At 37.7% G+C, this 17,137-nt stretch overlaps 1 protein-coding gene across 4 annotated transcripts in view; it reads left to right on the top strand.

Annotated features, from left to right (window-relative positions):
• The first annotated feature begins 703 nt into the window (after positions 1-703).
• The window catches only part of ALPK1 (alpha kinase 1), a 112,088-nt gene continuing 95,654 nt past the window's right edge, over positions 704-17,137 (top strand). For 3 of the 4 annotated variants that reach the window (XM_032859639.1, XM_032859609.1, XM_032859650.1), the window contains exon 1: positions 709-754. The gene's annotated coding sequence lies outside the window, so the exon portion shown is untranslated. Of the gene's footprint in view, positions 755-17,137 lie in introns of all 4 variants that reach the window. The other variant, XM_032859618.1, reaches the window with a different exon arrangement.

Here is a 17,137-nt window from a genome sequence, read left to right as displayed (position 1 = left end):
TCAGCGTGGAGCCTGCTAAGGATTCTCTCCCTCTCCCTTTGCCCTTTCCCTGGCTCTCTCTCTCTGTCTAAAATAAACAAATCTAAAAAAAAAAAAAATTGGAGAGAGGGTGAATCAACCCCAAATAAACACTGTAGTTCTATTCTGCCTGTTTTCCCACACACTGATATCTTTGCAGGGCGGAGAGGGGTGGTGTGGGCTAAAGGGTGGGAGAGGAGGAGGGAACCATGAACATCATCTAGGTCAAGGGTCATTAATGTATCATGAAGTATGCCAATGGTCCTTTAAAAAATGATCATATTGGTCATATCTTTTAGGGAATCCATTCTAGGGAGGATATAATTCTTAATATGGAGAAAATTCACAAAAAAAATAAAGGTATTTATGGTAACAACAAATTATAAGCATTCTTTTTTTTTTAATTTTTAAAATTTATTTTCAGCGTAACAGTATTCATTGTTTTTGCACCACACCCAGTGCTCCATGCAATCCGTGCCCTCTCCAATACCCACCACCTGGTTCCCCCAACCTCCCACCCAAATTATAAGCATTCTAACAAAAGGGAAAGGTCAAGCAAATTATAGTACAGTAGTCCCTCATTTATCCATTTGCACTGTCTTGGTTTCCCACAGTCAACCCCCACCAAGAAGCAGATGATCTTTTCTGACGCTTCGTCACATGCCTGCATTGTTCACCTGACTTTATCTCCTCACACAGGCATTTTATCAGCTCACATCACCACAAGAGAAGAATGGTGAGTAAAGTACAGGCATATCTCTTTTTATTGTGATTGCTTTATTGCACTTTACGGACACTGAGCTTTTTATAAACAGAAGGTTTATGGCAGCCTTGCATGGGGCAAGTCTGCCGGTGCTGTTTTTCCAAGAACATTTGCTCACTTCATGTCTCAACGTCACATTTTGATAATTCTTTCAAATGCTTCCAACTTTGTTGTTATTGTTATGTGTGCTATGGTGATCTGTGATGAGTGATTACAACAACTTATGGAAGCTCAGATGATGATTAGCATTTTCTAGCAATAAAGTATTTTTTCATTAAGCTATGTACATTTTTTAGACATAATGCTATTCCACACTTAACAGACTAAATCATAGTATAAACGTAACTTTTATATGTACAGGGAAACAAAAAACGTTTATTTGACTCACTTTATTGCAATATTCACTTTATGGTGGTAGTCTAGAACTGAACCCAAAATATCTTCAAAGTATGCCTGTACAGGAGTGCCCGGGTGGCTCAGTCGGTTAAACATGTGCCTTCGGCTCTGGTTGTGATCCCAGGGTCCTGGGATCGAGCCCTGCATTGAGCTCCCTGCTGGGCAGGGAGCCTGCTTCTCCTTCTTCTCCATACTTGTGTGCACGCGTTCTCCCTCTCTCTCTCTCTTGCTATCTCTGTCGCTATCTCTGTCTCTGTCTCTCTTTCAAAAAAAAAAAAAATGTATGCCTGTACAATAAGGTATTTTGAGAGAGATACTACATTCACATATGTTTTATTACAGTATGTTATTATTACTGTTGTATTATTATGGCTGTTAATCTCTTCCTGTGCCTAATTTATAAATATATACTTTATGTATGTATATATGGAAAAAAATACGATTTATATTGGGTTCAGTATGGCTTCAGGCGTCCATGGTCTTGGAATGTATCCCCCAAGGATGGGGGGGAGGGCTATGGTATATCTGTAAAACAAGGTGAAGAATAGTACCAGCATAGAAAATATTGAGTGAAAAACAGATTCAGGATCAATTAACTATTATACTTACAACTACATAATTCATGTACAAAATATAGAAAGAAATAAATTCACAAATATTCTAAAAGTGGTTGTTGTCTTACAGTGATAAATTAATTGTTCCTTTTCCTTTATCTATGTCTGTATATTTATTTTTATATTGACTTTTCATATTACTATCTAAAATAGTAATATATAATATATATAACATATATAACATAATATATATAACATATATAATATATATTATATAACATGCTTGTATTACTTTTTGACACAACTAATAGAATGTGTTAAATAAAACTATGCTGCTGCCTAGTTAAAAACAACTGTGCAGTCTTTGAAAAATAAATCTTACCTTTCCTTTATTTGGCATACAAATAACTAGCTGTCTGAAAAAGAGAGGATTGAGTCTCAGTGCTAGAGAGAATGGGCATAGAGAGTCAGAGAACATAGATGGACATACCCATTGAAATACTACTCTCAGTTGATTTTTCTTGCATTGATTGCTTCAGTCTCAACCATGGTTTTTACTGCAGTCAACTTATTCTTTTGAAGAAAGGAAAAAAGGAAGGAAAGAGGCAAGGAAACTTTACATGATATGCATGCTAATAATTTCCTAATTAGTTTCTCATTCTTTCGGATTCCCATAAGCTGGAGTTGTCCATTTATGTCTATATGTGTTATACTTAACATTCATTGTTGCTGTATCTTTGCATATACTCCTAGCACCCCTCAAAGTATATTGTGTCGTTGGCTTGCCCAGGAAACTTCGCTTAGAATCTTAACCCTAACATATCTAGGTACTGTGATACATTCCCCATGAGTGCACTATAAGCACTAAAAAAATACTTTAAAAATTTCAACAAAATTCTTGTCTGTTCATAAGTGTTTTTCATTTCTATAAAAAAGAAAACGCTTAAGTCCTCATCACATGTCCTTTTATTTGACCACTTTTTCAGAAGAACTTAATCTCTGATTATAGTTTGGATGCTGCAGCTCATCATTTTCCAAGATAACTGTATCCCTACCCAGAAATTTGCTTCCCTAAATCCTGCCCCGTGTTATTGTGAGGGATAATAAAATGTGAGTGAATAGCATCTCTTCCAAGATATTACTCAACCAGGTTTGATTCACATCTCCAAAAGTTGCAGGTTCTTTAATAAGAAACATTTGAAGCCTTTTGAGCCCAGATTCCCCTGCCACCTCCCATCTCCCCTCTTCCCCAGTGGGCCAGAGAGGTGGGTGGAGGATACCAGGAACTAGGTGGAGCTTCTAAAGGCACAGCTTGCAAGGGAGCTAAGAAGCAGACAGAAACACCCCTACACAGTCAATTCCAGGCTGCAGGCTCCAGCCTCTCAATGTCGATGTGGCAAAGCACTTCATCTTTGTAGCTCTCCTTCAGGACTTTTTTTTTTTTTTTTAAGATTTTGTTTATTTATTGACAGAGAGAGACACAGGGAGAGAGGGAATACAAGCGGGGGGTTTGGGAGGGGGGGAGGCAGGCTTCCCGCAGAGCAGGGAGCCCAATGCGGGGCTCGATCCCAGGACCCAGGGATCATGACCTGAGCCAAAGGCAGATGCTTAATGACTGAGCCACCCAGGCACCCCTCCTTCAGGACTTCTGGAAGCATATTCTTTAAGTATATATCCACTCAGTAAAATGACCTCTCATTACTTTACTTAAATCCAAAGGTGATTTTTAGACTTCATTTTTCTCTGTCTTTGCAATTTTGACACTGTTGACTTGTGTGTATTTTCTTTTTTTGGTTTCCATATCACTGTGCATTTCTGACTTCTTTCCTACTTCTCTGGCTGCACTTCCTTTTTATATGCTCTTTCTCTGCCCCCATCATATACTGCATTGTGCTCTCTGCCTCCTCTCTCTCTTGCGTGTTCACGTTGAATGAATGCCTGTTGCTGCACGTGTACCAGTTTTCACTAAAGGTCCTGCGGTTCTTCTTCCAGAGTTCTGGACTCACATCCAGGTGTAAACTTCTATTAGTATCTGTATTCTACATCCCACAGGCATCTCACATCAAACATTTTCAACACTGGATTTATTTACCACCTCCATGAATATTTTTTTATATTGATATCTGGCACTAAAAGCCATGTACTTGCTCAAGCTAAACACTTGGGGCTCTCATAGACCCCTTATTTCTTAATCAATAATATCTAATCAATTTTGAAGTGACATTGATTCCATTTCTTAAATGTCTTTGGAAACTACCCGTATCTACGTATTCCTGGTTTAGGCCCTCAAGATCACACAGTATATCCTGATCTCCTCAGCCTCTAGCCTTTGTCCTGTTGGACAAGATATTTCCAAGGGCCCAGAGCATTCTTCTACCCCAGAACTTTTTTGCAGTAACCATTTTGGAAAACTAAGTCTGTAACTTTTATCTCTGAATTCCCATTACCTAGCCCAATGCATGACACATTGTAGATACCCAATATGGATTTGCTATATAAGTAAAATTTCATGGATTCCTACTTCTCTGCCCGATTTCTTTTGTTTAAATGAGACTTACCACAACTTAAAGTTCTCTAGCTCACAAAGGACATCATTTTTCTCCAGAATTAAATTTTTTTAAAAAATCCATCAACTCGGGACGCCTGGGTGGCTCAGTTGGTTGGACAACTGCCTTCGGCCCAGGTCATGATCCCGGAGTCCGAGGATCGAGTCCCGCATCGGGCTCCCAGCTCCACGGGGAGTCTGCTTCTCTCTCTGCCCTTCTCCTCACTCATGTTCTCTCTCACTGTCTCTCTCTCAAATAAAATAAATAAAATCTTTAAAAAAAAATCCATCAACTCAACACTTGAAGAATTACATCTGCTTTCCCACACACACATAATGATGTCTACTCAACTAGAGGCAGTAGAAGGTTGAGACATTTGACAAGTTGTGAACCCTGCAAAATGTGTCTTCTAATTTTTTTTTTTAATCTGACAATAGCTCTTTTGTGTGAGATGACATACTTGTCAGACAAGATTTTCCTCATTTGTGTCTATAGTAGCTACAGATGTGTCCGCCCTTCAAGGAGGTTCTGGCCCTACTCCAGTCTCTTCCATCCTGCTATATCTGCATCATGCCTGTCCTAGACACAATATGAGGGACCTTTTCCTTAGATAAGGTGTGATAAAGGTGAATACACCACTGACGAAGTGTGGTTACTGGGATTCATCATTTGTGTTAGGTGGGATTAAAGAGGGAGGCAAAGAGGTGAGACTGTCTAGTTCTAAAGTAAGGCTGAAAGAAAAGCAGAAGATAATACATGCAAAAAGCATCCCTAAGTTAACCATACAACTTGAGTGGAAAGGAAGTGCCACTAATATATGTACAGTGTCACAATGTTTGGTTAAATCACTTCTGACTACGCCTAGCTACTTCAATTGAGAAGCAAAAATCAGACTGCTCAGTAATTGTCAAAGAATACTTAGTTTAATTTTGAAAACTTACACTTTTAAATACTTTATTATAAATATGAAGATATATGTATATATAATAAAATATTTACATAAACATATAACTATGCAAAGAAACAATGATATCAAAATGTTTATAGTGCTTATGTCTTAGTGGTACTTTGGGTAATTCTTATTTTCCTTTTTACCACATTTTTTTCTCCACATTTTAAAATAACATCATTTTGTGCTCATTATAATGAAATGTTTCAAAAAATCTAGATCTTTAGGGGCACCTAGGTGTCTCAGTGGGTTAAAGCCTCTGCCTTCAGCTCGGGTCATGATCCCAGGGTCCTGGGATCGAGCCCCACATCGGGCTCTCTGCTCGGCAGGGAGCCTGCTTCCCCCTCTCTCTCTGCCTGCCTCTCTGCCTGCTTGTATTCTGCATCTGTCAAATAAATAAATAAAATCCTAAAAAAAAAAAATTTAGATCTTTAAAAATACATCAGAGGTGGTGGCTTAGATGGTTAAAAATACATCAGAGACCACTATGGTACAATCTTCAAGATTTTCGTGACTTAAATACTTTGTGATGGAGGCTACTGGAAGACATCCAGTAGACTGGTAATACCTTTCACTTGCAAGCCAGAAGCTGCCATGTATGAAAAAGCAAGTTACAGTGAAAGAAAAGAAAAGCACTAATTATTATGCAACATAGATTACAGAAGTCTTACAGTATCTCAACACGGTCTTTCCCCAGATCACAGTTGTCAAGGAAAAGCTTTTTGACCACAGCTGCACATACACAATGTGTGAAAGTCTGAGGGAACATGAAGGAATTAGGGAGTTCCCCCTGGCCAAGTTTTCTCCGAAAGATATATCCCTTCAGAGAGGGGAAAAAAAAAAAGAGTGGGGTGGGGGGACAAACCATAAGAGACTCTTAATGGTAGAGAACAAACTGAGGATTGATGAAAGGCAGTGGGTCGGGGGATGGACTAGTTGAGTGATGGATATGAAAGAGGGCACTTGTTATGATGAACACTGGGTATTGTATGTAAGTGATGAATCACTGAATTCTATTCCTGAAACCAATATTGCACTGTACATTAACTAACTAGAATTTAAATAAAAATTTGTAAGAAAAAAAAATATATATATATCCCTTCAGGTCACCCTATCTGCTCCCATTCAGCCTGTTTTGAATGCACAGCTCAACTAAGACCTGGCCCTTTATTTCACTTTCCCGGAAAGGTAGAGACCTTAGCTGAGACCCATTTGGAGTTCAAAGTGGACATGTTGAGAATGTGATGCTTATTGGGTATCCAAGTGCAGATATCCAATAAACAGTTGGAAATATGCATCTGAAAATTTTAAGAGAGAAGTTTGGGACTCGGGAACATGAGTTTCCTCTATTCTCTTATCTAGATGTTTCAAGGAGCAATCATGCAACAATGCCTATGACATAATGCAGGAAATAAAGAGTAGAGATTATCCCTTATTCTGTTCATTCTCTTCTTATAATAAAGTCCTCTGTGTTCAGTATTATTTTAAACTAGAAAGTTCTAAATTAGAAATGGATCAGAATCTATGAAAATCTATTTGGGGTGTTTTCATATGAGGCTTTTGAATTAATTCCTTTTCCTCATTATATAGCTACACATAGTCATTGTAGAAATTATGAAAAGAAGGGGAAAATAATTGAAAAGTATCACTGAGAGCCAAGACTCTTAATATTTTGGTGTATTTTTTTCTGATTATGTTTCTGCCATTTTTAAAAATTATGGTGAGGTGCACATAAAGTTTGCCATCATAATCATTTTAAGTGTACAGTAGAGTGGTGCTAATTTACATTCACACTCTCGTACCCCATCACTCCCATCTATCCACAGAATTCTTTTCATCTTGCAAAACTGAAACTCTGTACCATCAAACCATAGTTTCTCATTCCCTCCCTTCGCTCTACCCTTGCAAACACCATTCTACTGTCTGTCACTATGAATTTGATGTCTCGAGGTACCTTCATGTAAGTAGCGTCTTGCAATATTTGTCTTTTAGTGACTGGCTTATTTCACTTTGTATAATGTCCTCAAATAGCATGTGTCAAAATTTCCTTTTTAAGGCTGAATAATATTCCATTTATGTATATACCACATTTTGTTTATTTATCTGCTGACGGGGCCATAAGTTCCTTCCACCTTTTGGTTACTGTAAATAGTGCTGTTATGAACATGGGATACAGACGTCCCTGAAAGTTCCTGCTTAGGGTTATTTTGGACATGTTCTCAGAAGTGGGATTCCTGGATCATATGATAATTCTATTTTTAATTTTTCTGGAAATACCATGTCTTCCATAGCAGTTGTACCATTTTCTGTTCCCACCAACAGTGTGCTAAGATTCCAGTTTTCCACATCATGGCCAATACTTCTTTTTCTTTCTTTCTTTCTTTCTTTCTTTCTTTCTTTCTTTCTTTCTTTCTGTCATGTAGCCATCCCTGTGGGTGTGAAGTGGTTTCTCATCGTGATTTTTATTTGCATTCCCTACTAGTGATAATGAGCATCTTTTCATGTGCTTATTGACCATTTGTATATCTTCTTTCAAGAAATGTCTGTTCAAGCCCTTTGCTATTGATTAAATTAGGTTGTTTGTATTTTTACTGTTGAGTGGTATGAATTCTTTATATATTCTGGATATTAACTCTTTATCAGATAAATGATTGGCAAATATTTTTCTGTTCCATGGGTTTCCTTTTCACTCTGTTTAATATGACCTTTGATGCACAGAAGTTTTTAAAATTTTATGTAGTTCAATTTATTTGTTTTTTTTTGTTTGTTTGTTTGTTTCTTATCTGTGCTTTTGAGATCATACCCAGGAAATCACTGCAAAATTCAGTATCATAAAGATTTTCCTCTGTTTTTTTTTTCTAAGGCTTTTATAGTTTTAGGCTCTATGTTTTTGAAGTTTTTTTTTTTTTTAAGATTTTTATTTATTTATTTGACAGAGATCACAAGCAGGCAGAGAGGCAGGCAGAGAGAGGAGGGGAAGCAGGCTCCTTGCTGAGCAGAGAGCCTGATGTGGGGCTCGATCCCAGGACCCTGGGATCATGACCTGAGCCAAAGGCAGAGGCTTTAACCCACTGAGCCACCCAGGTGCCCCGAGTTGGTTTTTTTAATGGTGTAAGGTAAGGGTCCAACTTTATTATTTTGCACATGCATATCCAGTTTTTCCAGTGCCATTTATTGAAAAGATTGTTCTTTCCCCCATTAAATGGTCTTGACATCCTTTTCAAAAATCATTTGACCATATAATGAAGGTTTATTTCTGGGCTATCTCTGCTATTTCATTGGTCTGGATATCTGTCTTTATGCCAGTACCACACACTGTTTTGACAAGTGTAGCTTTGTAGAAAGTTTTAGAATTAGGAAGTGAGAGATCTCCAACATTGTTCTTTTTCAACATTGTTTTGGCTATTTGGCTATTCAGCATTTTTTGAGATTTTATATGAATTTTAGGATGGATTTTTTTCTATTTCTGGAAAAAACTTTATTGATCTTCATTGACTTTTTTTTAAACATAACAGCTATCACACTGTGTGGACAATGTTATATTCTGCTTTTCTTCCTTCACATTATATTTATCTTATTATTAAAAATAAACGTTACTTCTTAGGGCACCTAAATGGCTTAGTTAAGTGATTGACTCTTGATTCCAGCTCAGGGCTGTGAGATCAAGGCCAGCATCTGGGCCTGCAATGGGTGTGGCGTCTGCGTAAGATTCTCTTTCTCCTTCTCCCTCTGCCCCTCCCCCGCCTTGAAAAAAATAAAAAACAAATAAAAATAAATAACCATAACTTCTTTTAATTTAAATACTTTGTAAATATACTTTACAATGACTACATAAAGGAAAATGTACAAATGAAAGTATAACTGAAAGATTAGAAAAATTTATGCCTCAAATTATGTGACTTGTATATGCATTAGATACTATAAACATAGAAGTGGGAAAAATTTGATTCAACATTGTAATTCTTATATTATTTTTGACCAACTACAATTCTGGGATTCATTTATTTACTTAGCAAACTTTACTGAGTCTTTATAGTTTTTCAAGCCCTGGAAACCTAGACATAAATTCAATATGATCTTCACCCTCTGTGGAAGGGAACAAATACTAAAATTTTGTGAAAAATCTAGTATGTGTCATGAGTTTTCACTTTCTATTTTAATGTTTGCCTTAAACTAATGGGTAAGTGGTGTTAATCCCATTTAGAGATGGGGAAAATAATGTTCATTTCAGAAAGGCTGAAGCCACCTGTCGGAGGTAACACAGAGTAAGTGGCAGGGCTGGGACACAGCTCAGGGCTAACTGCTTCCAAAGCTCATGCCCTTTTCCCTCTCCCTAGTTGCCTTTTGGCACTTACGACCTTGAACAAGAGACAATACATACAGCTAAATGTAACATGAACAGAATGCTGTTTTAGCTATTAATTGTGCTGGAAGGGAGTCAACAAGGGCTTTAGAGAAATAGCATTATAATTTAAGACTTCAAACCTGAGAGTTTCATTAGCTACAATGGGGAGAGCAGCATTCACTGATTCATACATTCACAAACCTGCACTGAGCTTCTATTGTGTGCTAGTCCCACAGGTAGCTCCAGCTGTGCTCCAAAGACTTGAAAGAGAATGAGTGTGACACTGACCACCCTCAGGAGTCAGTCTCTTGGGAGACTAGTAGGTAACTGACAAATGACAGAGCCTTGCGCCAAGTTCTGCCACAGAGTCAAATACAGAGAGCTGGGGGCCACCCTTCCAGGGTACTCAGGCCAGAAGCTATGCTGTGTTGCAGGTGTGCTGAGCACGGCAGACTGGATTCTCCATGCCAAATTCAGATGCTTGCACTTGATTTGATAGGCAATAGCAAGTCAGCAGACATTTTTAAGCAGGGGAGTGACAAGGTTAATTATGATTTTAAAAAGCTATCTGGCAGCATGTAAAGTACAGAGTGTAGAAACGTGGGAAGAGACAGGTGGCAGGACAACCCATCTGGAGGCTAACGGTGCCAACTAGAGATGGAGAGGACCCCGTCGAGATAACAACAGAAGAGACTAGGAGAGTAGAGACCATATTTATAAGAAGATGGCAGAATTCATGGACTGTAGGATGTATAGCGAGAATCAAGAGAACAGAATACACAAAAGCTTCAGGTCATATATATGTTCAGAACCACTGCATTGTTTACAAGTGAAGGACTCATTCAGCATTTTATAAATAAGTAATGAATTCTCTTTGAATTATCAGTACTCATTTTAAATATTTAGTCATTCTAAAACACTAATAGTTTAATATTTGTTTTTTTCTCCCAAGCAGTTTACACATAGCCTGCAACGCTATTTACACTGTTAATTCTGTTAGCAAACTCTTCCTACATGGATAATATAAGTGAACTTTTTATCGTTGTGATATTGAAACATAAATTTTGAGAAAATGGATTAGAGAATTTTTTCTATAATGAAATTCAAAAGATTAATGGACTTTTTTCTGAAATGCGGTTCAGAAAAGGTCAGAAATGGTCAGGTAAATAATATGCAACACTATTTTAACGTTTCACAAAAGTTTTCCATTTTTTTTGGTCATTACTAAGTCTTGTAATTTATTTGGTTCTTTTTCGTTTTGTAGAGCCACATTTGTTTTCATTAATAAGCAAAGATATACATCTGGTTAAAAGTGGAATCTCTTGCGCCTGTGCTGTTATGTGTGACCAGAAGAGGGCGGCAGTGAGGCACTACAAAGAACGAACAGGCCCTTAAATTGCAGAGGCAGTTACCACCATCCTGTAAATGACCTAAACATCCGTTTGGGCTGACATCTTAATTAACTGATTCATTTTCTGAGCCAGAGACTATGACATAAATATTGTCACAGAATTTTCAGAACATCAGATGATGTCCTTATAATGCAACAGAGTAATAATTTTGTGGAAATTTCTGTTAAGATTGATGACCATTAACACTGAGACATATTCTGAAAATTTTACATCAGAAGGGAAAAGATTAGAGGATGGATTAAAAGTAAACATGTTATTTCTTGTTCAAGAGCATAGGCAGAGAATTTAATAATTTACAAAGACAATAAAAGGAATCATTTACTTTGAACATTGCAGATACTCCTAAAATAAAAAGAAATATTTCCAATTTATCAAATATATGGTAAAAAAGGCATAGGATTAAGCAACTAAGAGATTCAGAAAATATCTCCTCTTATAATCAATTACTGAAAACAAATATATTTTGAGTACCTCATATGTGCTAGGAATTACTCCAGGCTATAGAAGGGAATAAAACAGACACAGGCCCTGCCCTATTGCAGCATATATTACAGTGGGGAAGAAAAACATTAAGCAAAACCACAATTAATTCTTAGTTTTACAACTAAGAAAAAAAATGAAAACCAGTCTACCACAGGGCCCCAAGTAAACTAGTTTACTTTCATTTTCAAAATTGAAAATTAAATAAAATTTAAAATAGGACTTAAGAACAACTCATTTGAAGTTCTTAATACCAATTTATATCATGTATTTCCCTTAACAACAAATAAAATGGGTAAGGAGGAATTTACATGTTGATAAGAATATCATTGCGTAAGAGATTTTGGGTAGTTGATATACGGCAATAAAACACTGTCAATTAAGTGTCATAAAATGCCGCAAGCCTTCTCTGGTGGCCTGAATTTGATTAAACACCATGTCAATCATCAGGCTGGCTCCAGCTGCAACTGAGACTCTGTCCTCACTTGATCCGCTCTAAATCCTAGGTCCCAAACCTGGAGAACATTTATGCAAATAGAATCCCCTACCTCCTCTTTTTCATTCATCTTCATTGGCATCTCTGACATCCTGGATTTCCAGTTTTCCCAGGCTATCAGCCCACTTGTAGGTCCTCCAGCCTTTTTCTGAGCAGGGACACATTGGCTCAAAAGGTTATCTATATTTTTAAACGCACTTTCGACTTTTGTTATGTTCCTTCCCTCCCCTGTATACCCTTTCCAGATGTTGGTTGACTGAGACAGCCAGCCCCTCAGCTGACTCTGATGGGATCCATTACTGATGAACCATAGCTGGGCCCTCACTGATTCTTTTATTCATCCTTAATTGATTGTCTTTCTAATTCTGTACAGTCCCTGTTTCAATCCAGGATCCCCCTTTTCAAGCTAAACTCACTCCTCCCGCCCTACCTCGCAGATCTCCATCTGTTTGACTTAGGATACTGGGTTATCTACGTTTAACTCTCAAATTTTCTCCTTCCCTTCTGCCTCACAGAGACAATGTTCTCCCTTGTATCTAAGCCATCTCCTTCTGACTTCTTAAACCAACCCCTTTTTAACTTGTCTTGTGATTTTTCTCATTCATATTCCCTCTTTCATCTTTTTTTCTTTTCTTTCTCTCTCTGTTCCTCTTTCTTTCTTCCCTTTTCTCTCTCCCTTTTTTTTTTTTTTTGCCTTATGACATCTTCTTGGCCTACACACATGTTCAAATCTAATGATTTTTATGAAATATTCATTTCTCCTGAGACCGTATTCCACCTTTCTCCTTCCCTTAACAGCAGTGCCTCTCAGAGTAGGAGTCTGTATTTATCCCTTTCACTTCCTTGTTTAACACTTTTGCATCCATTTCTTCTGGTCTTCTCTCTTCTGAAGTGTCTACTTATGTGATCAACGAGAACTTTCCCATCACTTGATCTAGTCACCTCTTCTTAGTGGCTACTCTGGGTCTTCCTGTGGAACTTGTTGCCCATTGTCATGTCTCCACTGTTCTTTGTTCTCACATTTCTAGCTGTTTCTTTGGAGGCCATTATATTATTATCTGGCTCCCGGGTAGAGGCATTCTCTAAAAGGCCAGGTCTTCTTCAGATTCTACCTTTGCTTCTTTTAATCTAGTGTAATAACTTCTATTATTGCCAAACCCTGCCTTTGTGGATGCACCCCAAATTCCTCTTCAGTCCTAATCTTTCTCCTTAGTTTGACTCACATTTCCCACCTCTTTACAGAGAGCTTCATTTCTCTACAGGATTCATGGGTACATCAAACAGATTGACCTGAACTCATCATCTCTCAGTAGTGCTCCATGTACCCTAGACTACCGACCAGCTGATTCTGATCATGATCTGTGAGGCCCTTCCTCTTGCTCTTTGCTCCCCACCCCACCCCATCCATCTGAAATGCATCTCTTTGTACCACTCTCCTTTTCCCCAAACCCTGCCTCTCCCATTTTCTCCATTTGTTGGAGTCCTATCCATTCTTCAGTTTAGTTCATATTTGGCCTTCTTAACAAACACTAGCTTAACTGACTCTCCCCATCCCCATTTTTCATCCATTCTTTGCTTGGAAGTTAACTACACCTGATCCCCGTCACTCTTATATTTGAGATACACGTTTGTGTTTGTCATCTCTATTAAGCCCTGAGGCCCGAAACTGTTGAAACTGTGTCTTATTGATCTTTATATCCCCTTTAGGACCTGACACATAGGAGAAGCCCTAGAAATATAGAATAGAAAAAAATAGAAAAAAATAGAAATAGAAAAAAATAGAAGATCTTTATATCCCCTGTAGGACCTGACACATAGGAGAAGCCCTAGAAATATAGAATAGAAAAAAATAGAAAAAAAATAGAAAAAAATAACTTGCATTATTGGAAGGAAAGTTTCACAAACCTTAAATTTTTCAAAGATTTTATTTATTTATTTGACAGAGATATAGAGAACACAAGTAGGCAGAATGGCAGGCAGAGGGAGAGGGAGAACCAGGCTCTCCTCTGAGCAGGGCACTTGACATGAGGCTTGATCCCAGGACCCCAAGATCATGACCTGAGCTGAAGGCAGATGCTTAACTGACTGAGCCACCCAGGTACCCCACAAACCTTAATTTTTTTTTTTAAGAATTGTGAAGAACACGATATTTTTAATATGCAGGCTACACATTTGGGAGACTATAGGAAGTTAAAAAAAGCAAATTTACATCATATATGGTTGACATTCTTGTCTCTGTCCTACTTCAGTTAAGGCAGATTTCTAGAGCATTACCTAAAATTTCACTTTGTAAGGGAGTTTTTTTAGGAGTGAAGAAATTCCTGGAAATTAAGATTAAGTTTCAAGCTCTGGGATTTTATTTAACTATCTTTAAAGTTAATAAATTGACCTGCTACTGTTTCATGGGTACTGACAAAAGACATGAGACTCTTGGGTCAAAGACAGAGGATGTTATTATTCAAGAGCACAGCAAGAAGCATGAGCATCATGTAGACATCAGTTTCTCATGTCCTCCAAGTCTCCAAGGAGTGACACTGAGCAGTCCATGTGAATGTGGGTAGGTTTGTGTTGCCCCCAATGAACATGGATCTTGAGGAAGCTACTGCTTTTATAACACACCTGTTCTTGTTCCAGAGGGAGACATTACCTCATCCCTTAAGGTTGCTACAAATACAAACCTGATTAATTGCCCAGGAGAGGAGGAATCTGGTGGGTATTCTTGACACACTCAGCAAGAACTTGTAGTGATGCCCACAGACCATGGTGGACAGCCTCTCCCAAAAGCATTCTGTGAGAATAAGACTTTTGGTTATCTTAGTGCATCAGAGGGACTTAATAAATATTTGTTGAATCAAATTAATTAATTAGTGAGAAGAAGTGAAACCACAGAGGAATTTAAAAAGTCAAAAAGAGTGAATCCCTAAGGGAACAGTTCTAGATTTCAGATCTGATTAGGAGGAAAAGTCAGAAAGAGGAATGAGAACTAAGACCACATGACTTTATAACAAATAAAATTTCTAAAAACTTTATATCATGGGAAGTGGGAAGGACTCATGTACAAAGCAATCAGATAAGTCCCAACAACCTAAGACAATGCTTGTAGCTTGTATTAGTATTACAGTAACTACAGTCCTTTGTATCTGCAGTGTCTTGCCACACACTAAACTTCATTAAAAGTTTGGATACTATGCTCATTTAGGAAATGTTAGCACGCATTTCTTAAAATGGTGAATTGAACTACAAATCAAAGTAGATTACGCTAACGAATTTGATCAGAATTAAATACTCACTTCGAAAGTTGCAGTCGAACAAATGAAATATCTTAAAATCCCATGATTCTCTTTTTAATTGAAGAATAATTAACATACAACATTATATTAGTTTCAGGTGTACAAGGTATTGATTCAACAATTCTACATATCCCTTAGTGCTTGCTAAAATATGTGTAGCTACCATCTGTTACCATACCAAGTGATTACAATATTATTGACTGAATTCCCTATACTGTACTTTTCATCTCTATGACTCATTTATTTTATAGCTGGAAGTTTGTACCTCTTAATTCCATTTATCTATTTTGCCCACCCCCCCCACCCACTTGCTCTCTGGCAACCACCACTTTTTCCTCTGTATTTAAGAGTTTGATTTTATTTGTTTTTTTCATTTGTTTTGTTTTTTCTGGATTGCAGATATAACTGAAATAATTGGACATTTGTCTTTTTCTATCTGACTTTTTCACTTAGCATAATACCTACCTGGTCCATCTTTTGTTGCAAATGGCAAGATCTCATTCTTTTTTATGGCTGAGTAATATTCTGTTACATATACCACAATTTCTTTATCCATTCATCTATCAGTGGACACTTGGGTTGCTTCCATATCTTGGCTCTTGTAAATATCGCTGCCAGTAGACATAGGAGTACATATATCTTTATGCATTAGTGTTTTCATTTTCCCAGTAGTGAATTATTAGATCATACGGTATTTCAATTTTTTTTTTTTAAGATTTTGTTTATTTGACAGAGTGAGAAATCGTAAGCAGGCAGAGAGGCAGGCAGAGAGAGTGGGGGAAGCAGGCTCCCAGCCGAGCAGAGAGCCTGATGTGGAGCTTGATCCCAGGACCCAGAGACCATGACCTGAGCCGAAGGCAGAGGCTTAACCCACTGAGCCACCCAGGTGCCCCTCAATTTTTAATTTTTTGAAAAACTGCCATATGTTTTCCACAGTAGTAGCACCAATTTACATTCCCACCGACAAAGCATGAGGGGTCCCTTTTCTCCACATCTTCATCAATACTTGTTATTTCTTGTCTTTTTGATCCTAGCCATTCTGACTGGTATGAGGTGGTATCTCATTGTGGTTTGATTTGCATTTTCCTGATGATTAATGATGCTGAGCATCTTTTCATGTGTCTTGGCCACCTGGATGTCTTCTTTGGAAAAATGTCTATTTAGGATCTCTTCCCATTTTTTAACTGAATTGTTTGTGGTTTTTTTGGTGTTGAGTTGTATAAGTTCTTTATATATTTTGGGTATTTACCCCTTATCAGATATATCATTTGCAAATATCTTCTCCCGTTCACTAGGTTGTGTTGTACTAAAATTTTGTCTTTGAACTAAGGATGATGAGATCTAGTTAGTTTCTGTTGAGGATTTCAATCAGGAGGTCATGTAAAGCCATGGTAAGTGGATCAAATAAGGATGATCTATAGAGAAGAATAGAACAGACCTTGTATGTTCTGTTTGCCTCTATACTCTTACAACCTGGTGTGGTACCTGATACATAGTAGGCTCCCAGTAAGTCTTGCTGGAATGAATAAAACAGACTCTGGAGGGGGATAAAGAGAGGCAGAGAGATTACTTTTGCTCCCAACAGCTTTCCATTCCTGACTGTAATCCCTCAAGAGGACTATCTATCTGCATTCCTATCCTTATGTCCATGAGAGATCCCTGTGTCTACAATAAATTCCCCTTTCTGCTAAAGTTAGTTTGGGCATGTTATATTCCTTGCAGCTAAATTAAACCTAAGAATCTCTGAATATAAGATTCCCAATCATTAGATTTTAAAATCTTCTCATCCCCAGGGAGCTGTGGTTGGCCCATGCAAATCAGAAATCTTGATGACTTGTCCAGAAATCACTGAATTCCAAAAGTAATCATGCCTCTACTTTGCTTAAGT

Source organism: Lontra canadensis, unplaced genomic scaffold, assembly GCF_010015895.1.
Source record: "Lontra canadensis isolate GAN:19392208 unplaced genomic scaffold, GSC_riverotter_1.0 scaffold1, whole genome shotgun sequence".
NCBI lineage: Eukaryota > Metazoa > Chordata > Mammalia > Carnivora > Mustelidae > Lontra > Lontra canadensis.
Note: the sequence above shows the minus strand (reverse complement) of the source record. Positions and strands in the feature narration are given on the sequence as shown.